Source organism: Vombatus ursinus, unplaced genomic scaffold, assembly GCF_900497805.2.
Source record: "Vombatus ursinus unplaced genomic scaffold, bare-nosed wombat genome assembly UNPS02015404.1, whole genome shotgun sequence".
Taxonomy (NCBI): domain Eukaryota; kingdom Metazoa; phylum Chordata; class Mammalia; order Diprotodontia; family Vombatidae; genus Vombatus; species Vombatus ursinus.
Genome location: NW_020955182.1, coordinates 578,454 through 601,909, shown reverse-complemented (window position 1 = coordinate 601,909; position 23,456 = coordinate 578,454). Strand labels below are relative to the sequence as shown.

Below are 23,456 nucleotides of genomic sequence, written 5' to 3'. Positions count from 1 at the left end.
CCAGAGGGGAGAACTGAAGGAGGATCTGAGGCCAGAGATACCCCAGGACTAGAGGTGATTACAAAATATAAGCTGTCACAAAAAAAAAAATGAGCAAGCAAAGAAGAAAGAATCCAGCCATAGAAAGTTACTATGGGAATAGAGAAGACCCAGGGTCCATCTTCAAAGGAGGATACTAAAGGGAAAAAAAGCCTCTCCTACCCCAAAGACTAACATCAAAAGGTTACCTGCAAAAAATAATTCAAAGAAGAACTTTAAAAAGAGTTTAAAAATCAAATGAGAGACATTGAGGAAAAATTAAAGAAGAAAAATAAGAATAATCCAAGCAAAACAAGATTATGAAAAGAAAGTCAACCAATCAGAAAAGAAGATTCAGAATTTTTTTTTAGGCAATCTGGGTTAAGTAACTTGCCCAGGGTCACACAGCTAGTAAGTATCAAGTGTTTGGTCTGAGGCTGGATTTGAACTCAGGTCCTCCTGACTTCAGGGCTGGTGCTCTATCTACTGTGCCACTGAGCTGCCCCTGAAGATTCAGAATTTTAAGGAAGAAAATGACTCCATGAAAATTAGAATTGGAGGGGCAGCTAGATGGCACACTGGATAGCACCACCTCTGAAGTCAGTAGGACCTGAGTTAAAATCCAGCCTCAGACACTTGACACTTACTAGCTGGTGACCCTTGGAAAGTCACTTAACCCTAATTGCCTTGCAAAAGAAAGAAAGAAAGAAAGAAAGAAAGAAAGAAAGAAAGAAAGAAAGAAAGAAAGAAAGAAAGAAATGAAAGAAAGAAAAGAAAGAAAGAAAGAAAGAAAGAAAAGAAAAGAAAAAGAAAAAAAAGTATTGAACACTGGGAAGCCAGCAAATTTATAAAAGACCAAGAAATAATAAAGCAAAATATAAAGAATGAAAAAATAGAAAAGAATATGAAACATTTCATAAGAAAAACAATTGATTTGGAGAACAGATCCAGAAGAGAAAACATAAGAATAATCAGACTACTTGAAAGCTATGACCAAAAAAAAGAATCTTGATACAATAATACAAGAATAAATTAAAGAAAATTGTCTTGAAGTGTTAGAACAAGAGGGGAAAGTAGAAATAGAAAAAAAAACCCCACCAGTAACCACCTGGAAGAGATCTTACAAGAAAATATTATAGGAATATTATAGTCAAATTCTGAAACCTTCAGTTCAAGGAGAAAAGCCTATAAGCAACAAGAAAAAAAATAGATACGGTGGTGCCACAATTAGAATCACACAAGACACAGCAGCAGTGACACTAAAAAACCACAGGTCTTGGAACACTATATATTGAAGAGCAAAAGAACTGGGGTTCTGGCTGAAAATATCATACCCAGCAAAACATAAACTTGAATGAAAAGAAATGAACATTTAATGAATTGCCAGACTTTTAGGATTTTGTTTTAAAAAAACTGAACTTAATAGAAGATTTGACATATAAGATCCAAGAGAAATATAAGGTATATATCAAAGACAAATTACAAAGGACTCAATTAGGACAGACTGTTTACTTTTTATATGAGGAAATGTAAAACAAATGTCTAAGATTATTATTAATAATTGGGTAGTTCAAATGAAAGATTGGGGTAGACTTGAGTATGACAGGATTCTAAAAAAGTAAAATCTTTTAGGAAAAAGTAAAAAGAGTAATTATCTTATACAAATGAGGTGTGAGAAGAAGTGACACAGAGGACTTAGATGGAGGAGGGCTGGTAGTTTTGGAACCTTACTTTCATTGGGAATGGGTTTAAGAGAGAACAGTACATATATATTTACAAGGGTATAAAAGTCTTCTAAATTCAGAAAGCAATAAAAGACTAAGAGGATAGGGATGGGGAGATAAGGGAAGGATTTTTAGAGGGGAGGATGAGGGAATAGGATAAGGGCAGGTAAAGAAGGGAGTTTAGATTAATGGGAATGGGAGGATAAGGGAGCAATCCTTGGAGGGGGCATAGGTTAAGTAATAGGAGAGCAAGGTAGCAGGTAGAAGTAAAGTAGAGGAGTCAAGAGAGATAGGAAATAAGAGATAGACAAAAACATAAAATAAAGATCAGGAGTAGAATTTATTAGGAAAAAAATCAGGATAGTAATTATGATCTCAAAGTTAAAGCTAAATTAGATTTAATCAAAAAAAGAAAAATAGGGAAACTACACTATATGTCAGCCATATTAATCAATACTGTTTTAGGCTACTTAACATAAGTAAACAGTATTGGTTTGGAATATTGCTGTGGTGTAGAAATGATGAGTTGGCGGACTTAGAAAAACATGGAAAGACATGGGGTAATTAAGGAAGAAATTGTTCACCCTCAGAGAAACAGAGGACAAATAAAGTATAGTTTTACAAAAATGCATATGAATGTATGTGTCTATATATGAACATGATTATAGATACCTAAATATGTGTATATAAATGAATGTGTATATGTATGTGTGCATGTATACACATGTATATATATATATATTTGTGTGTATATGTGTATGTTTGAATACGTATGTGTATGTGTATATATATATGCATGGATATTTCTGTGTATGTTTAATTGTAACCTTCTTGGGGGATGGACAGAGGAAGGGGAAAAAAAATAAAAAGTGCACAGCAGAGAACAAAAGAAAACTTACAAGGAAGAAAAGAAAACATCTACAGCTCTGAACACAATGCAAAGTATTTATTATATAGACTTTCTTGAAATGGAAATTTATTGTTGTATATTTTGAATCCTCTCTTACATTATGCTATGCACATGGCAATGCTTTTTTTTCTTTTCTTATTTTACATTTATGTTTTAATATTTAAGTTTATATGTTTCTTTTTCTTTTCTTATTGTGTATTTAAGTTATAGTATTTAAGTTTAAAATAAAAAAAAATTGGGAAAAAAAGTATGCCACAGAGCGTCTTTTTTTTTTCTCTCAGAGAGCTTGTTGTTAAACATTTACCAGCACATACTTGTATATACCCCAAAGGGGTCAAAAACAGAAACATCTGATAAATACTAAAACATTCATAGCAACACTTTTTGTAGTAGCAAAGATCTAGAAAACAAGCAAATCTATATTACTTAGGGAGTAGCTAAACAAATTGGAGTGCATGAATATAATATGATATTATTACATCTTAGGAAGTAACAAATATGAAGAATTCATAGAAACTTGGAAAAACTTACATGAATTGATGAAAATAAAGAAAGTAAAATCTGGAAAGCAATAGGAACAATGACATTGTAAATAGAAACACTATAAATGAAAAGAAACATTGTAACATTGTATAATATCTATAACATTGTAACATTGAAAATATCTATAACATTGTTAGGAAAACATTGCAAACAGAATGAAAAAATAGACTGAATGCCACCTAATTATAACTACCAAACATGACTCTGGAGAACAGAAGAGAAAATTCACTTTCTTCCCTTCTTTGCTGAGTTAGAAAACTGTGTATGGAACATCACACAAACCGTTGGACTTGGTTAATATTTTAGGTAGGTTTGCAAGATGTTTTCTTCTTTGAATTCCTTATAAGCTGCGGCAAAGGCTACCTTACCAACAAAGGGAATGAGAGAAGGGAGGAATATATTCAGAACTAAAGGTGATATAAATACAAAAGATACAAGTATTTTTAACAAAAAAAAATCTTTATTATCTTGAATTTTACTAATTAGTTAAGGTGTTACCCATTTATGGCTTATATGTAAACATATGGGTTACATAAGTGTGTGGAGCATGGAGTTATTTTTACTTTAAATGGCAACTTTTTCTTTCCCTGTGCTTGATTAGCATTGCAAGAGCAAGTCATGACTCCTTCTACACCAATCAAAAACAAAACCAAATCTAAAAATCACTGTTCTTGTTTGGTTTATTTTCCTAGAGACTTTTCTTTGTTTTTCGATAAATTAATCTAAATTCAAAGCATGAGAAGTAAAACTGAAGACTTCTCTTGCTTACTTAGAGGCAGGCTTAAGCAGAAATTACTAAAGGTAAATAAATTAGGATCCCTGCTAAGTGTAATTTCAATGAGTTTCTCATATATATCATATATGATCATAAACATTTACATGGATATAAATATATAAACACTTAGATATATTTATATTGTATATTATGACATAATATATAACACAATGATATATAATACATTATATGACATGACACATTTATATCATATATTTATAAATTTTCTCATATGTTTCATATATATGCTTTATTATTTGTGTGATTTCAATCAGAAAAAAAAAACATATTCAAATAAGGGGTCTCTGCTTTCTCTCTTTCTCCTCTCTCTATCTCTCTGTCTTTGACTCTCTGAGTTTCTGTATCTCTCTTTCTCTCTCCATCTCTGTCTCTACCTGTCTGTCTCTCTGCCTCTGTCTCTGTCTCAGAATTTTAAAAGTTCCCCAGTGGCTTTTGGTTCATCTCTTTGGATTCTTAAGATTGACACGGTCTTTATCTAGCATCAATGTTTGAGAAAACTTATGAGTTATTAAGTAAAGTAGCCCTCCCCTATTTTGGGATTCCTCAGCAGATATGGTCCTGTCTATTTAAGACAAAGGACAAGCTGTTTGGACCCCAAAATTGTGTCTCCATATCTGGCTTAGTGTGGTTGTTCTATTAAGTTCAGTTTTTTAAAACAAAATCCTAAAAGTCTGGCAATTCATTAAATGTTCATTTCTTTTCATTCAAATTTATGTTTTGCTGGGTATGATATTTTCAGCCAGAACCCCAGTTCTTTTGCTCTTCAATATATAGTGTTCCAAGACAAAAAGAGGGCATTTAGAGAGTATTTGGTTCTAAGTGATGGGAAAACCAACACATGCCCGAAACCCAGCTTCCTCTCTTCAAAAACCTCTGGTGGATCCCTATAGCCTCTAAGATAAAAGGCAAATTCCTTGGCCCAACTTTGAAGTTAGTATTGGTTTTTTTTTTTCTTCTTTACATCAAGTCTCAGATTTGCCTGGTTCATCATGATGTTTTACCTAAGTTACAATGGCTGTGCATTGACACAATTCTAATGATGGTATTCATCTATATTTCCACCATTTTCTGAGCCTTGTTACTAGGATATGTGGAGATAGGAAAAAATCTTTTCAGTTCTGTTCTCATTTGCCTCCCGTATAGAATCACAGCCCACATGTATAAAGGGGATTCTTGGTCAATTACATGTTGGACAATATGGCCTCTCATGAAATCCCTTCCAGTTCTGAGATTCTGGGATTCTATATATGGATGCTAAAATGCGCTGCATTAATTGTGCTGAGAAAATGGAAGCTGGACACTTTTCTTTCTAAATCCTCCACCTTCCACCACTAGCACAGTAAGAAGCAAAGTTTCTTGTCTTGCAGGCCAAAATGAAAAAGCTTCCAACCATGCATGAAATAGGGCTCTGTGAAGCTTATAAACTTGCAATTCTGATGCAGACAGTCTAAACTTTTGAAAAACATATTGGCCTCTTGTGATCAGTTCCTTTTGACCTTGAAGGGCACCACATTCCACTGGTAAAACATGAGCTTCCTTGAGGCATTTGCAGAAGTGCAGAATATATTACTAAAAGCAATATTCAACTAGTTATTTTGGGTAAGGAAAACAAACAGTTTAAAAGTGAACAGAAAAAAATCTTTATGTGTGTCTGTATGTGTGTAATCTTGGAAGCACTACTAGAGTTTGTATTTATTTGCTTCTCCCTATAATTAAAAGAAGAGAAAGAAAAGTTATGTGAGGAATGCTTAGAATAATCTTCTGAGCTCTAGAAGTTAAGATCAGAGTACGTCCTGAAAAGTAGAGCTGCATGGTGCCATCCAAGTTAGTGAGGCAACATTCTGGGCAACTCATACCTTTGGAATGGTCTGATGTTGGCCTGCTTAGAGGCAGGGAGCAAAGTAGTTAATACCCTGAGGTTTTTCCCAGTCCAAAGTTTCTAGGAAAAAAATATACACCCATCCTCTCTCACCGATGATGATGAATAAATTAAGACAAGCCATAGACAGACAGCCCGTTGAATTAGTCTATCCATTATATGTGTGCTGTGAATAGGTAATGGAAAAAGAAATGACCTGGATCTGGAAACGAGTGGGAGGAAGATCATTTGTTTGAATTTGGGAAATGGTAGAGTCCTTTCCATGACCTCCATCAGTTATAACAAGAGCCTACCTCTCTATGATTACCAATCCTGGCACTGTACAATTCCGCAAGAATGAAAATTGCAAATAACCCAAAGGAAAGTTAAAAAGATACATAATGGGCATAAGCCAGCTGCCACATTTTGCCAACAATAAATTTCATGCACAAATTAGCATAAGAAATGTACGACTGGAACAAAGGCAAGTCGAAAAGCATTTATTAAGCACCTACTCTATGAAATACACTGTGCATACAGAGAAAAGCAGCACATCATAGGGGAGAGAGAGCTGATCTTGCAGTCAGAAAGATCTGAGTTCAAGTCCTGTCTCGGACACATATGGGTTGCAAGACCCTGGCAAGCCAGTGATCCAGAAAACTCTCTCTAATACTACAAGTTACACAGTAGTTGCTCTCCTCCATTGGCAGAGGAAGTTTTCTTACCTGGAGCTCATTAGGCCAATGAAATCACAGGTCTAGAAAATAACAGCAGATAAACCAGTCACATAATAAGAATGAGAACCAAAGAGTTAACAGTTTGAGTGAAGCATTGACATAGAAAGTCTCCTAGTGTTTGGGAATAGAGCTTCTATGGAGAAATTAATAGAAAACATGGACAGGCATTATATAAACAAGAAGACATGGAGGAGAGTTGAGATTTGAATTGGGGGCGTTAATATTTCTACCTGGGGAATCAAGAAATCTTCAATATACCAAAGTAAGCACCCCTGAATTATCCAAGTAACTTGATCCATCCAGTCCATGCAATGGCAAAGTTTGCGCTGCTACCATTTCTCTGAGTTAGTTCCATGTGTCTGAAAATAGACCTCAACTTCTCCAGAGTCAACTTGGAGACCTTGTTATTTTGCACACCCCATTTCTTCTTGATCCTCATAAATTCCAAGGCTGTCAAGGAGGGGTTTGTTTGTGAAAGCCAGCTTCTGGGGAGGCCTCCATGCTGCAGACCAAAGTAAATAGCTCATCATAATATATTTAGCATATGATAATATGCACCATGGAAACCATGAGACAGGAAGGGAAAAGAGATGCCCTGGTGGAAGCCTGTTAAACATCAAGGACATTTGGCAAGGAGATTTCCCTGGCTTCTGCAGTGACCAATAAATCACTACTGGGCTTCAGCTTGTATGGAGATACTTCCTCCATTGAAAATCCAGGCAGGCTAAAGAAAAGTGTATAATCTGGAGGCTGGTAAGGTCAAATCTAGACAGCTATGGTGAAAGCAAATACATCTCTAGGGTTTATAGCCTAGTCCTTATTTTACATATCCCCCTAATAAGTTTAGGAATACAAAGTCTTCCCCATAAATTACCCCTAATTCAGTGCTCTTATGGGACCTTAGATTCATCCCATCACAGCCATATTTTCCTTCTGTGCTATGAACTCAATTAGGTGTTCTTTAGACTGCTCTGCTGAAAACTGTCTGAGTCGGTATCACAAGGAATTGCAACAACAAAGGTCAACATTTATTAAGTGCCTACTATGTGCCAGGCACTATGCTGAGTGCCAAGGATACAAATAAAGGCAAAAAATAGTATTTGATCTCAAGGAGCTCATAGAGGATGATAGCTAGATGGGATGAAAGGATTAAGTGAGGGTTATTTTGGGATTGTTTATGTTTTTAGGATGGTGGAGACATATGCATGTTTGTAGGCAACAGGGAAGCTGCCAGGAGACAGAGATTAAAAGACTAGTGAGAGGGTAGTAACAGTAAGCAGTATCTCTTGCAATTAGGCTAAGCTAATTCTCCGAAGATTATCACCAGGTCAAGTCAACAAATATTTATTAATCTCTTACCATATCACCAAGCACTCTACTCCATACTTAACATCTTTATCTTTTTCTCACAATTGGGTAGGGTAGAGAATACAACTATTATTATTGCCTTTTTATGAACCAGCAATTAATTTCAGGCAGATGGAGTTGTCCAGGAATCCACAACAAGGACACGTTGGAATTGGGATGTAAACCCAGGCCTGTGACACCAGTGCTTTCTGACTCTAAGGTCAGTACTATTTCTACAATTTCATAGTGGGGGTAGAGATAAGGAGAAAAAGGAGAATGAGAGTGAAGTCAGACAAATAGAGAAAGAAAAACTTGTTTTGAAAGATTTTTTAAATAATAAAAACAAACACAGCTCTTAGAATTTTCATATCACTGGGAATCTGCCAAACTTCCCAAACTACCACTCAACCTAATTTATAAAAGCAGCTTAAGGGAATTTTTGTTGTTGTTTTTGTTTGTTTTGTTTTGTTTTGTTTTGTTTTTAATGGGCATAGCAGCCCATCTTGAACTGAACTAAGGCAGAATAAAACCATTTTTTCCCCAAATGCAGACCGCTTTTTAATATAGACCATATTGTTAAAATGAGACTTAAAAAATAAATATCTAGATATACACTGAAAAATAGCACTGATTTGAGCCATATTTACAATTTATATAAACCACGTATTCTAATCAATATAGTCAGTGCAAAGTTCTATTTTGTCCAAGGTAATAAATTACATAAATTCAATAAAAAACAATGCAGCCAACTGAGAGATTATTTTTGCCAAGTGAACTTTTAAGAAAGAATATCTGATACCCTCTGCACAAATTTGAACTGGTTCAAATATGAAGGAAATCCTGCGCTTGACTGCAGCACAAAGTATCAGATAGACTGCCTTAGGTGCACCCTCTGGTGTCCTTTGGCTTTGCTTTTCTAGCTGTAGATAAAAGCCCTGGGACTTCGCCAACAAATTATGTTATTGTTAAGATCAAGAGATTGATTCAGAGATAAGAGAGATGAGGTACCCTTTCCTTCTTACAATGTGATAAAAGTCAATGGGTGATTAAGAATAGGAATCCACTTTCATGAATTTACATCAGCAGGCAAAGGAGCTGTGATTTCATTGGCACAGAGAACTCCCAATGTGGGAACTCTGTCTACCGATACAGATAGCTAATTACATAGAGTAGATATTTAGTAGAGAAGATACAGCCTAAAGTAGCTAGAGTTTTATTATCTTTTCTAGGGTCACATAACTAATGGGCCACATACACAACAGTTGCATGATTTGAATGAAGTCATATAACTAAATAGTAAGCATAGAATTTGAAGCTAGATACTTCTGGCCCTATCCATGATACCAGCCTTCTCCTATCATAGACTTAGGACAATTAACAAGCTCAAGAGATTGGAGGCATGATGTATGAAGGTAGATTCAAAAAGTTAGGAATATTCCATTCAGAAAGGAAAACCTAAAAAGATGATGTGTCAGACTTTAGAAACGAGGACACTGGGCTACAATTTAGGCTGCCAGTTCCAGCTATGCCATCCAGTTGTCCTATGACCTTAAGCAACTTCTTCAGGCCTGTTACTTTCTCTTTCAAATAAAACTGTTGAATTAAATGATTTCTAAACTCCTTCCTTGCTGCAACAGTACATGGTTCTGTTAGGGAAACAACTGAAGCTTATAAAATAATGAAGAGTAATGGACTGGGTGGCCCTAGCCTGAATCCTGCTATATGAGAACCAGAGGAAGACCCCTTGGAGCTTGAAAGAGAGGATGTTGGTGCAAATAAAGATAAATCTCACTTTGTAAGACTAGTAGTATAAATATGGACTTCATTACCTCTAAGAGATGGTACAGGATGCATTACCATACTGGTCTGTACATGGGCTGCCTGTGAATATAGGTCACATAGCCTAAAATGAAATGTTTGTCTATGCACTAACCCCTCCCCAGTAATTATAGGCTGCACTCAAATTTATATAAGCCAGATTTGTTCAGAGTAAGTGTGACTCTATTTAACCAATAGGACATCTTTTTGGAAAAAAAAAAACATTTAGATTAGTCATTGGAAGGTTTGGTTCAATAAATGGATGATAAATCCATAATGGTAAATGAAGGTTGTGGAAACTCCTTACCTTTAGGGGCTGAAAATCATCAGGAGATGCAGTTCTTGGTGCTTCGTTAAGAGAGGTTTCTACACTGGTTGGAGTGGGTGAGATTACCCTTGTGGTAGTTCTTACGTTACACTACTTGGAGGTTCTGTGGTTCCTCTGAAGTGGATGTTGCCATCATTGATCCAGATCATAACTCCTTATTCCATAGTACATATTCTTTTTGAAGGTCTATGCCCCAATAATGCATCACCCTGCTGCCAACCTGGTGATTCCCCTCTCTGAACTTTGCTGGACTTGTCCTGGGATGATTAGCAAACTATAAGTAGCCATAGCCATACTCATAGTCCTTCAAGCTCCAGAGGGACTTTGAACTTCAGTAGCATAGCATTTAAGAATACAACATCACTTTCATACCAAAATGAGGGATCAAAAGGGGAAAGAGTTTAGTATTCATGCTTATGCTCTTATAACTAGTTGGGAATCCATGGGTCCTTAGACATGATAGCTTTTTTTTGTTAAGTACCCAGAAAAAAATGAAAAATCAACTTTAGGTACCATGGAGAAAAGTAAATTGAAGATTTGCCTTTAAATTTGGGTTTTTAATATTAAAATATTAATATGCTTGAGAATATTAACAACATAAAATTCAGATCTCTAGGATAATATTTGTCTTTTTTGTTTTCTGAAAATTAAATGAAGAAAATATGGTGGCCCTAATTATTTCATCCAAAGCAAATACAATTATTTTTCCTTGGGTAAGCTGCTTATATTACATAATAACCTCAGTGGAGCTAACAATCCTGCCCCTTTTCTGAAATGGAAGAAACCTGATTATTGGTTCCCACCATCATCCAATTCCTATCATACAACAAGGCTTATAGGACTTCTGATGTCTATGTATGATTGTAGGGGAATTGTTCAGGGGCAGGTGGAATAGCTTAGTTACCAGTTGATACAAACAACACTTTCTTTGGCATGACCTGCTGTCACATACAACTTGCTCTCGTCTACTGAAGTGGACTGATCCATAAGACTGGGTCATTATGGCTTAGTCTCCGTTTAATTCAGGGTTGGTTTCCTATGTCATGAAATTCATTTGCACGTTTCCTCCCACCATCAGTGGTGGGTATATATATAAGGAATGACAACTCATCTTGCAACACAAAATTTGAAAGGTAAACCACCAGCCCAATAGCAACTTGTAGTATATTACAAGGCCACATATTAATGACTTGGGGATTCTCCACTAAAACTAGCTGGGTTAGGTTTTGTCTATTAACTTCCAACACTGGAAAATTCCCCAACCTACTGCTTAGCTGATAATGCTTGCCTTGAAATATGGTACAATGAAGATCTCCAGTAAGCCATTTTCAGGTCACTTCATATCCCAAAACTAGTTTTTTGTCTTGGTTAATATAGGCAGTAACTTTTAGATAAAGAGGTGGAGTTTGCTTATGATGTAAAACCATTAACTAAGGCAGGGCAACCTAGAGACCCATGGAGGAAAATTCCAAGGGTACAAATCCCCCCCTCCTTGGGATATGTCCTTGACTGCCTGTCCTGCCCTCACAGTAGCAGTCATAGTGGCCTCTCTCTGGAAGCACTTCTTGTCCCCTTGACAGCTTAGAAATGTCATTATATCAATAGGTATGCTTTCTTCCTCTAGTAGCCTCACCAAAATGAGTTTCCTCCTCCCCTCCACTCCCATTTATCTGTTGTTGTCTCTTGTCCCAGGTACAGAAATGTCTAAAGATGACTCTGATACAATATAAGGAATTTTCCCTACTACTAGGGTTAGTGTATCTGATGGAAAAGTACAAGAGAAACTGATCCTGGTTCTGCAGTGTGAAGGGAAACAGCACACAATAAATGAATCTCTACCTTCTTAAGGCTCTTAAAAGAATCAAGGCCAATTACAACTAGAGTGGGAGTATAAGCAATTTAGCAGACAGGAGAGGCAGACTATGGAGCATTTCACGTGGTGTAATCACAAAGGTCTACTTATTCATTTCTCCTTTGTCTTGAGGTCCTCCCAGGACACCAGATCTATTTCTAAACAAACTTTGCAGGACAGAAATCACAGGCACCGTGACCTCTTTGAAAGGGGCCTTCTTGTTCAGTAGCTGCCAAACTCCTTTTGGAGGGAAGGTCTACCCTCCTAGGAAGGCTGGGTGGCTGGGAAGAACTGCAGACATGCATGCAGGTGGATCTGTGGTAGTTCTCTGGACTCTTGTGGGACATTAAACTGAATGGTGTGTGTTTCCTGAAACACCCTAGGTATGGAGAATACATAGGCTTTGGCCTTAGTAATGAGAAATATTCCATGCTCAATTTGTTCCTGGCAAGACGTCCTGGACATCACAGGGAAATCAGAATTATGGCATAAGGCATGAAGGAGAGGCTTCATGCCTATCAGTCCCTCACATCAGCTGTCTTTGCCATCTTGACTGAGAAGAATTTCCTGAATGTTTATCAGGACACATTATAAGAAGTGGAAAAAAGCCTAGTGACCTAAGTATGCTCTGTGCTTAGAACCCTGGTAATGCCCCAGGGAAGAAACATTGAGTCAAGTTTGGAATGACTGGGAACATTCTTGTGGTATTCAAAGGCCAACACAAAATAATCGAGTAATTTATTATGCATCTACTGTATGTGCCAGGCACTGTGTTATACATAGGGGATACAAAGAATGAGACAATCTCTATGGTAGCTAATGTTTACACAGCACCTTAAAGTTTACAAAGCACTTTACATATATTACCTCCTTTGACACTCATGACAAATCTGTGAGGTCAGAATTGCAAGCTTTATTATCTCCATTTTACAGTTGAGAAAACTGAGACCTATAGAGTTTCAGTGATTTGTCCATGGTCACACTATTAAATAAACGATGGAGATGCAATTCAAACAGCTGTCATGACTCCAAGTTCAGCATTCTTTCAACCGTGCCATGCAGTCTGTCTCCTCTTCAGCCTTAATTCAAAAAATTTCCCCTTCATATTCCATCCAGATGAAAATATGTGCTGCTTTTCCTCATTTTGTCTTTCTTCTTATCCCTCTAAATTGAAAGTGGCTCAGGAGCAGCTAGTCCGCACAGTGGATAGAACACTAGCCCTGGAGTCAGGAGGACCTGAGTTGAAATCTAGCCTCAGACACTTGACACTTACTAGCTGTGTGACCCTGGACAAGTCACTTAACCCCGATCACCTCACAAAAAGGGGCTTCCTCAATGTGTTTGGAATTGGATTGAACTAAAATGAATTGAAAGGCAGATTCTTGTATTTGAGAAACCGAAAGGGTGAATTATTTGCAAAGAGCAAGGATAGTCAAAATCTGGGGCAAAAGAGATTGCTAAATTAAATGAAAAAGTTGTTCAGGGAAATGAAGAAGCTCCAAACCATGCTGGATCCACAGAGCCTGTAGATCTTGAACTTCATTATCAAAGATGAAGAAAAAATGGCAATTGTCAATGTTGGAAGGGCTGTGGAAAGATAGGCACGTTTATACAAAAAAAAAAAAAGTTGGTGAAGCTACAAATAGTGCAAACATTTTATGAAAAAAATGCAAATAATGTGGTAAATCCTCATATAGATCAAAATATTTATAGCAGCACTTTTTTTGTGATAACAAGAATTGGAAACAAAGTAGATTCCCAGTGATTGAAGAAAGGCTAATGAACTTGTGATACATGAATGTGCTATCAGAAATGATGCACGTGTTGAATATAGAGAGGCATGGAAAGATCTACATGAACTGATACAGAATGAAGTAAATGGAGCCAAAAAAACAATATGCACAATTATTACAACATGTAAATGGAAAAAAAAACACACACAAAATCAAAAGTGAATGTAACAAATCATAAAAATCAATCATGATTTGAATGAAAAGATATTATAAGACTACCCCAATTCAGCCCTTTGTGGAGGTGGGAGGTCCACAGGTATGACACATTACATGTCTATGAACTTTTTCAATTTATTAATTGGTTGTACTGAGTTTTTTTTTCCTCTCCTTCTTTTGTATCTATTTGTTATGTAGGGTGGTTTTTTTGGAGGAGGGGGTAAGATAATGAGAATAACTAAGACGATATTAAAAAAAACAGAAGACAGCAATAAAAACATTTTTAGAAAACAAATAGATCTATGTCCTACTGTGGGGGTAATTGTAGTGTATATATATATATATATATTATATACATATATATCTAATAATTTGAGGGGTAAGTTAATGTTTTATTAACAACTTACTCTATTAACACTATTCTTCTGGTCTTTCAGAAACCTTTAAAAAAGAGTTGGCTTTCTTGGCATGATAAGCTTTTTGTTTTGTTTTGTTTTGTTTTGCAAGGCAATTGGGGTTAAGTGACTTGCCCAGGGTCACATAACTAGTTAGTGTCAAATGTCTGAGGTCAGATTTGAACTCAGGTCCTCCCAATGCCAGGGCCGGTGGTCTAGTCATGTAGCTGCCCCTATGAGGGGCTCTTAATGAAGCTATGAAGACTTAAAAAAAGGGTTGTGGTTTTTATGTTTTCTATTCTGTCTTATTAACCAGGAATTCATTACCTGAGATTGAATGAATCTGTCACTGGACATCAGCTTATAGGAGTGGTTGACACATAAAACAGAATAAGGAGCCAACTGCAAATGGATGGCAACATCGGCTCACTTGGAGGCACAGCCCTCCACAATTAAGGGCCAATGCAGATCAGGATAGACTAGAATGTGCAAGGAATGGAAGCAACATTTGAGCTAAGAGAAGCAGCTAGAGGGAATCACTGAAATTTGGATGTAACATGGGGAAAATGCAAAGTATGTGGGACTTGTAGTGAGGAGGACCTTTATGAATCTAATTTTGACGCTTCCTGTGTGCCTGTAGGAAACTCTTTTAACTTCTCTCTCACCTTCAACTTCTTTATCTGTAAAATGGGAACAATAATACTTACCCAGGGTTCCTGTGACAGTCCTTTACAACCCTTATGTGTCAGTTTCTTTAGCAAGGCTATGAATGTTGAAGTCAATTTTTAGAAAAGTGAGGAACGAAGTGGTGACAGTGACCAAGACTTCAAGTAAACATTCTTATGGATGTAGTCTGAGGACCATATAGAGCAGGGAGACCTAAGTTCCCTTTCTTACACAATGAATTTGTCTGGGATGGTGGGCATAATAGGACAGTACAGAGTGGGAGTAGGTCACTGTTAGTTGTCTCAGCTTGTTCAGTCTGTCCAAAGAATGGCTGACTTTTCTCAGCTATGAATGATGCAGGGTACTTGAGAGCTTGTTTTCTTAGCTATTCGAGTGGGTTTCCTCATAGAATGTCACACTGGTCATGAAGAATCATTTTTTTTATTCTTGAGCACCTATAGAGGGTGACTTTGTTATCCTCCATGTCCCTTTGCTGGGTAACTAAAAAAAAAAAAGTCAAATCTTGAATGCGTATGGCAGAAAGTAGGTTAGGGTTGTAAATCAGGGGGATCAAACATTGGAGAAAGGAGACGAGATACAAAAAAACAAAACAAAACAAAACAAAACTGAGAGAACAGGAAGGAATGGATACCAAAATACCAGCCAAGTCAAAATGAGATGAACAGAACAGCCAAGATCCAAATGGATGATAGTAAATAGATAAAGTTGGATAGAAGCCATATTTCAGCAAATCAGAGGAATGCATATATCTTGGATGCTCACACAAAAAAGTTAAGAGTGAGGAGAGAAAATAAGCATTTGTATAGTAGCACAAAGTAGCACCTACTAGGTGCCAGGCACAATGTTAAGCATTTTTACAAATATTATCCCATTTGAACCTAACAACAATCCGGGAAGCTAAGTGAGGCAACAGGTTAAATGTTTTGTCCAGGGCCACACAGCTATAAAGTATCTCAGAATGGATTTGAACTCAGGTCTTTCTGATTCCAGGATATCTGTCACAAGGTGTCTCAGAGAAGTCATTGTGTAGCAAGGCATACCTCTTCATAATTTTGTTTTGATAGGTTGGAACATGCTGGTTACACTGCCTCTTCATCTTAAAAGGACCAACCTACCTGGCCAAAGCCGAAAAAGCCCATAGTCCTAAGACTAATAAATTGTTTCTGAACCAGAGCTTGTAATTCTGAGTGAGAGAGCACAGAATGCAGATCTTGGGAAAGTGCACAAATAAATGATGTTCAGTACACTCTAGCTAGGGTCAACTGAGTAGTCCAGTAGATAGAGAGCAGGGCCTGGAGTCAGAAGATTCATCTTTCTGAGTTCAAATGTGACCTCAGATACTTACTAGCTGTGGAAGCCTGGGCAAGTCACTTAACCCTGTTTGCCTCAGTTCTTCATCAGCAAAAAATGAGCTTGAAAAGGAAATGGCAAACCACTCCAATACCTTTGCCAAGAAAATTCCAAATGGAGTCACCAAGAGCTTGTCATGACTGAAACAACTGAACAATAGATTTTAGAAGGAAATGAGAGCTTGGTAGTTATCTGGAAGGAACATAGATCCATCACCTAGCTTATCCTTTAAATTTCTGATACCTCATAAAACATAGATATTGAACATATGCTTGTCAATTCACTAAATAGAGAGATGGTAAAATCAAATGCAAACTGGTCACCAAAATGGCACCTTCTTCATGACTTTTCCAAAAGTATACTTCATGAATCAATAATATATAATTGCTGAATGAACCTGTGTTGGCATGACTCTCCCTTACTCCCCCTTCCTAAGCCAGCCAACAGACAACACAAAGTATTTTAAATTTAAACAATAAAAGTTATTTTCCAGTGCCCTCAAGCAGAATCTCTGAGTATAAAAATGGTTTCAGATTAGGCACTGAGGAGTTTGTAGATTGATTACTTATTGTAAATTCACTGATCTTCCAGAAAGCAATTTATGCCTTTAGACCGTTCAAAAATGTATAATAAATTATGTCTATAGGGGAGGTGAGACCCACAGCCTCCTTGTAAAAGGTGTATTCAGGAAGTTGAAAATGCTGGGCAGCCTGCCTGACCAGGGATTAGCTCTAGTGAGTTTCACAAGACTACTGTAAATGATGACACAAGTTTCTCTGTCCCACCTTCCTAGAGATGCCATAATTAAAATATATGGTCTAATCCCATTGTCAGGAAAGATATCATCCCCAGCCAAAATTCTTTCAAGGGATTTGGAATATCCCAAAATACCTCCTGGGTAAAGGGGGTGAGATTGTATAACATTTTTCCATAGCCCTATTCATCTGAGAAGCCCGATGGGGCTATTTAATAGGGTAGAGGGAAGGGAACAGAAGATATATAAGTCTTCTCTATGAAGACTAGAGAAGTCATGTCAGCTTAAGCAGCTTCCTCTTGGGCTTACTTAACCAGAAGAGTCATGTGAAAAATGGAGCACTGTACCGAATCCATTAAGGAAATCTGGATAAGACATTGCCTTCATCATGCCCCCTGGAGGTCTAAACATGAACAACAGAGTTAAATATTGAAAGAGTTATGGAACATGGGAATCGAACCGGTGGGCATTAGAGAAATTGCATTCAGATCACGGCAGAAGCTTAGCATGTTAACATAACAATGAAGCTATGTAACAATATTCTTGGTATTCAAGACGGTGGAGTACAGGCAGCAACCCAGCTGAACTCTCCCAGCATTCCCTTCCAAACAACTTTAAAAAAACCTTGGAAATAAAATTTTGGAGTGGTAAACAAAATGTCATAGTGAGACATTTTCCCACCTCAGAGGTCTGTGACACTAGAGTGAGAACAATGAAACTTGGAGTTAAGTGCGTCAGTGGTGGAAGGCATAGCAGCAGCTTTGGGAGCTCTCAGCCCAGTGCTGGTAATAGGATCAGACAGTAAGAAAGTCAGAGGACCTTTTGCTGAAACTAGAGGCAGCTGATGCTACTTAGCAGCTCTGTTGCCCTTACACAGATCTGGGTTGTAGTTTCAGGGTAGAAATGAACACTTGGGATCAGCCACAAGGAAACAGGGGCCATGGTCATAGTTCCAAGGCAGAGAGGAGCACTAGTCCTTGTGACTATAGGAGTTCAGGGGATCTGGGCACAGTTCCAGGAGCTAGCACCCACAGCTGTAGGGGAGCAGGGGCCCCTTCTGGGTACAGACCAGAGCATAGACAAGAAGAGCAGTGACCACACCTCTACCTATATCACACCTCCTTGGAATCATCAAAAACATGTAGACCTCCAGAACTAGCTCTAAAAACAGCAGTGCAAAAAAGTCTGAAGCTTGGGACAGTGCCTCCCCATCCCCAAGTGAACAGAACCAAATTTTAACATAAAATTCAGAGCCAAGAAATGGAATAGAAAAATGAGCAAAAAACAAACAAACAAAAAGAACTTCACCATAAAAATCCACTACAGTGTGAGGGAAGACCAAGACGTAAGACAACAACATGTAAACAGCTACAAACAAAGCCTCAAAGAAAAATGCTAATTGGAAGAAGACCAAAAAAAAAAAAAAGAATTCCTAGTCTTTCAGGAGTTTTTAACTCTTGTTAAAGAAAGAGATAAGAATGAGAAAGGAAAAATGGGAAAAGAAATGAGAGTGATGAAAGAAAATTGTGAAAAGAAAATTAACAGCTTGGTAAAAGAGGCACAAAAAATAATAAAGAAAAGAACACCTTAAAAACAGAATTGGTAAAAGAGGCTCAAGAATTCATTGATGAAAAGAAATTTTTAAACTATCATCCTATCTCCTTTTTTCCCAAAGCTAAACACTTAAAAAAAAAGCCAGATATATTTGGTGCCTCCATATTTTATCCTTTAGTTCCTTCTCAACACCTTGCAATCTCACCTCCAACTTAATTCCTCAACTGAAACTACTTTCTCCAAAGTTAACAATAATAGTTTAAGAGGATCACATAAGGATGAGGGAGACCTGGGTATTTTTAAAAGAGAGGCAGTAAATGGCCCTGGAAAAACTTAAACCCAAGAGGAAGTAGAAGAGAAATTCTCAGTGAATATGAGACTAACAGGGATGCCCAGTAGACATGGTCCTCAGCAGACACATGCCATCTAACAAAGAAGACATACCTAGTGGAGAGCATCAGAGAAAAGTGTTTTGATTTCAACAGAGAATATTGGAGGCCCTGCAGCATTGGAGGTTTGAGTTATTCTAGACACACATGTATCCTGGCCTGACCACACATCTACCTCACCTCTGTCATATGCCTTTGACTACAAGAGTTTCTGACATATATGCCTCCTAGCATTTTCATTGTCCATATGTATTTTCTATACGATTGCCCTCCAGGTGAGTTCCCTGGTATTGTGCGTTCTTGTCATGCCTGCCTTTCCCCACTGATGGGATAGTAATCTGGGTAAGATTTTATCCCGTAATGTGAATTTGGGAATCTTTCCTTGTTACTTCATTTGCAATGCTATTTGACTTAACATCTTTTGTTTTGAACTAATATGTCTTCCAGCTAGCTGTTGAAAATAAATACAATGTTTGGGGCTCACAAGCTCTGGTATTGTGTGGGTGTCGATGCATAGGTTAATTCCATCCACAAGGGGTATCCTTGTGAGAAAGGGCATGCCCAAGGGCTATAATTAGATGACCTCTAACTTCCCTTCTAGTTTTAAATCTATATACTGTAATAATCTATTCCCCAACACACAGTATCACATCATAAGATCAAAGGCTTTTGGAGATGATTTATTCCTACCACCTCATTTTGTAAATGAAGCTCAGAGATGTTAAGTGACTTGCCCAGGATCACACAGCCAGTAGGTATCTGAGGCAGCTCTTCCTGGCTTCAATTCCAACACTATCTGCTATTGTAATCTTGCTTTATGTTCAATAAATACTTCAAAGGTCTGTTTGATGGAGTCTCTGAAAACTTGAGAAAATCAGCCATCTTTGTCTATTGATTATGATCTGTGGAAAGATTCCAGAGACAGGGAGGATCGCCCTTTTTTTCCTTCTTTCGACATACTTCCTAGGGAATGACATCTCTCTCTTTTTTTTTTCATGACAGGCTTGATAGGTACTTTCATGCACCAATTGAAAATACCCCTTATTCAGTATGAACCTGGTGATAGTTATGTCAAGTGGGTTGGACAAACAGTAGGAAGTGAAAGATGCTGCTGACAAGGGGATGGTTTGAATTGTTGATGCTAAAAGGATTTTTTTGGTTTGATAAAAAATGTCAAAGGTTGATGCACAGAGATGGGGAGCTAAGGATGCACGCTGTCCTGCTGTGGGCATAGTGACTCAAATTCATATGGTATTTTATTCTATTCAGACTTTTTTCTGCCATTTGTTGATTTTGTCATTTAAAAAAAAAATTATTGGGTTGTAGCTCTCACTTCATCAAAGTAATATCCAGTTCCCTAAGATTACAACCATTGGAAATCTGGAGCATGTGTAAAAGAAACACTTCTCTAGTCTTATGCCAGCTGAACTCGAAGCAAAGCCTTAGCTTGCAGAAATTCCCTGTATCTTGGGAAACAGCCAGAAACATCCAGTGTCTCTAGTGACTTAATTATGGTGAGAGTAGAGGTAGAATTATGTCCCCGTGACCCACCTGAAGCCTGGTAACAAATTATAACTTTTGTACTTCTTCCTAAGCCATTGAATGCTTAGAGAACTTTCTGTTAAGGAGCCAGACCACATAGTGGGATATGAGACTCCTTGGTCTGCAGAGGACTCACACAGGCTGCTTCACAACAGTTAATAGATGAGTCAACTATCAAAGCCATCCAAAGTGTCAAGCATGTGGTCCACAGACCACAGGCAGCCTACAATACTCCCAAGTGTGGCCCAAACCAGATTAAAGCATAAATATATAAATAAAAACATAAATAAATAAATAAATAAAATATAAATATTTAGCACAATAAATAAAAATAAAAAAACCATAGGTAACATTACGTTTAAAATTATGTCAATGTGCAGCCTACAGGGGTCCTGCAGGGATATAAATTGGTGGCCTCCATTTCAATTTAAGTTTGACAATACTGATCTAGAAGCAATGTGCTATCCCAGAAAGAACACTGAGGTTTAATCCCTGCTTGGTTCCTGACTGGTCCATTGGAATACATACTAATTCTCTATTTGAACAACTCTAGTAACATGGAACTCACTGTTCCTGAGGTTACCCCTTTCATTTTTAGGAATGTTAGGACATATTGGGTCAACCTCTTCCAGGTTTCTAATGAAACCACAAGGAACATTCCCCCTTACACCCTCTTCCACTTCCTTTCAAGTATTTGAAGATTATGCAAGGGTGGGGTTGAAACCATCCCCATTTTTATTCTGGTGCCTCAACTGGGTGAAAAAAACAAACAATTTTTTTATTTGAATCAAACAACTAGGCCTGAGTGTGAACAGGGCCTGTATATCTTTTCTGATTCAATCAGAGCCATTGTCTGAGACAGAATCACATAATTTGTTTATTTTTTTTAAACTGTATTACTTTATTTTATTTTTAATTTATGGAATAAAACAAACAATTTCATAACATAGCATAATAAAAAAAATAGTTGCACATGAGACTGGAAATCTATTATGGACTCAAATGGACTCTATTATTTAGCTAAAATCACACCTTCTACTGAAAGCCTTTTGTAATCCTTTTTACTTATAATGCCTTCCTTCTATTGATTATTTCCTATTTATCCTGCGTATAGCTTAGTTATACATTGTTGTTTGCATTTTTTCTCCCCCCCCCAGTATTAGATTGTGAGCTCATTGAGTGAAGGACTATCTTTTGTGTTTCTTTTCACCCTAGCACTTAGCACAGTACCTGGCACATAGTAGGCACTTAATAAATGCTCACTGACTGACTGACCCAGGTTGAAGGAAATTCCAAGAAAAAGTCATTTCTTTCTCCAACTTCTCCCAATGCCTACCTACACAGACACTGTGGCATAACCTGTTGTTTCATTACCCAAACATTTCCAGTAAGCTGAATTTTGCCTCAACCACATAGGGACAGGGGCTAACTGAAGACAGAGAGACATGTAAAGATTAAGTAGAGAACCCAACCTCTGCCTATATGTTAGGAATTTGCTAAACTGAAGGAGCTCTTCTGTCTTCCAGACACATCAAGGGGCCTGCCTGAATCCATTTGTTATAGCTGTCATTCACTCGTGCCTGAGGAGAACTTAGGTCTACTGTGCACCGTGGCAGATGATGAACATACAAAAACAAAAATGAAACGTCCCTGCCCTCAAGAAGCTTACCTATGACATAAGGTATCCATAGATTAGTGAGTACAAAGTAATATGAGAAAAAGAGAAAAGTGTAAACAACTGGTTAAGAATGGTCAGTAAAGGGCTTGCAGAGAAACTATGCTTCTAAGGAAGCTAGGGAGTGTAAAAGGAGTAGAGAGGTGGTCTAGACCTGGAGTTAGGTAGACTTGAGTTTAAACCCAGCCTCAGACACTTACTAGCTGTGTGACCCTAGGAAAGTCACTTAACCCTGTTTGCCTCCATTTCCTCATCTGTAAAATGGACTGGAGAAGAATGTGGCCAACCACTCCCGTCTCTTTGCCAAGAAAACCTCACAAAGAAGTCAGGAAAAGTAGGACTGGAACAAATAAATAACAAAGGAGTCTAAAAGGTGAGAAAGGAGTACATTTTAGTTACCTCTCCATCCCTGGCCCGGCAGCCCTTTCTCCTGCTCCCGCTACCTGGACTGTCCGCCGCCGCTGCCATGCTGCCCACCGCCCTGCTCCGCCTCTGCGGTCCCAACCTGCTGCGCCCAGCCCGGGTTCCGGCCCCTCCAGCCGGCGCCTAAGCCAGGCCCCCCCACCCCCGGCCAGATGACCTTCACCTTCGCCTCCCCGACGCAGGTGTATTTCGGTGAGGCCAATGTGAAGCAGATGGATGTCCCTACCCAGAGTGGGGCCTTTGGGATCCTCGCCGCCCATGTCCCCTCCCTGCAGGTGCTGAAGCCCGGTGTGGGAACCGTGCACGCAAAAGATGGCACCACCACCAAGCATTTTGTGAGCAGTGATTGTGTCAGAGTGAACGCCGATTCCTCGGGGCAGCTGCTGGCAGTAGAAGCCGTGACTCCGGACGCGCCGGACCGGCGGCCGCCAAATCCAATCTGGAACAGGCGCGCTCAGACCTGTCCGGGGCATCAGACGCAGCCCGGGCCGAGCTTCAGATCCGGATAGAAGCCAATGAAGCTATCCTGAAAGCGCTGGGATCATGAGCTGGGGAGCCGAACCCTGGGAGCCATCCAGAGGTGGTGTGACCCCTCTGCTCCATGGCGATCACCCTGAGCTGAGACCCAGGAAATACCCAGGAAGGACTAGGATGCCTACCCTGCCCCCAGCCCTACCTTCCTTCCTCCTCCCCCTCCCCCTGCCCCCTACACCCAGATTAAAAACCCCAAGGGTTTTGGGTAAAAAAAAAAAAAAAAAAAAAAAAAAAAAAAAGGAGTACATTTCAAATGGCAAACCACCTCTTGTT

At 38.3% G+C, this 23,456-nt stretch overlaps 1 pseudogene; it reads left to right on the top strand.

Annotated features, from left to right (window-relative positions):
* Positions 1–22,692: 22,692 nt before the first annotated feature.
* On the top strand, positions 22,693–23,196 carry LOC114032163 (annotated as a pseudogene).
* The last annotated feature ends 260 nt before the right edge of the window (positions 23,197–23,456 follow it).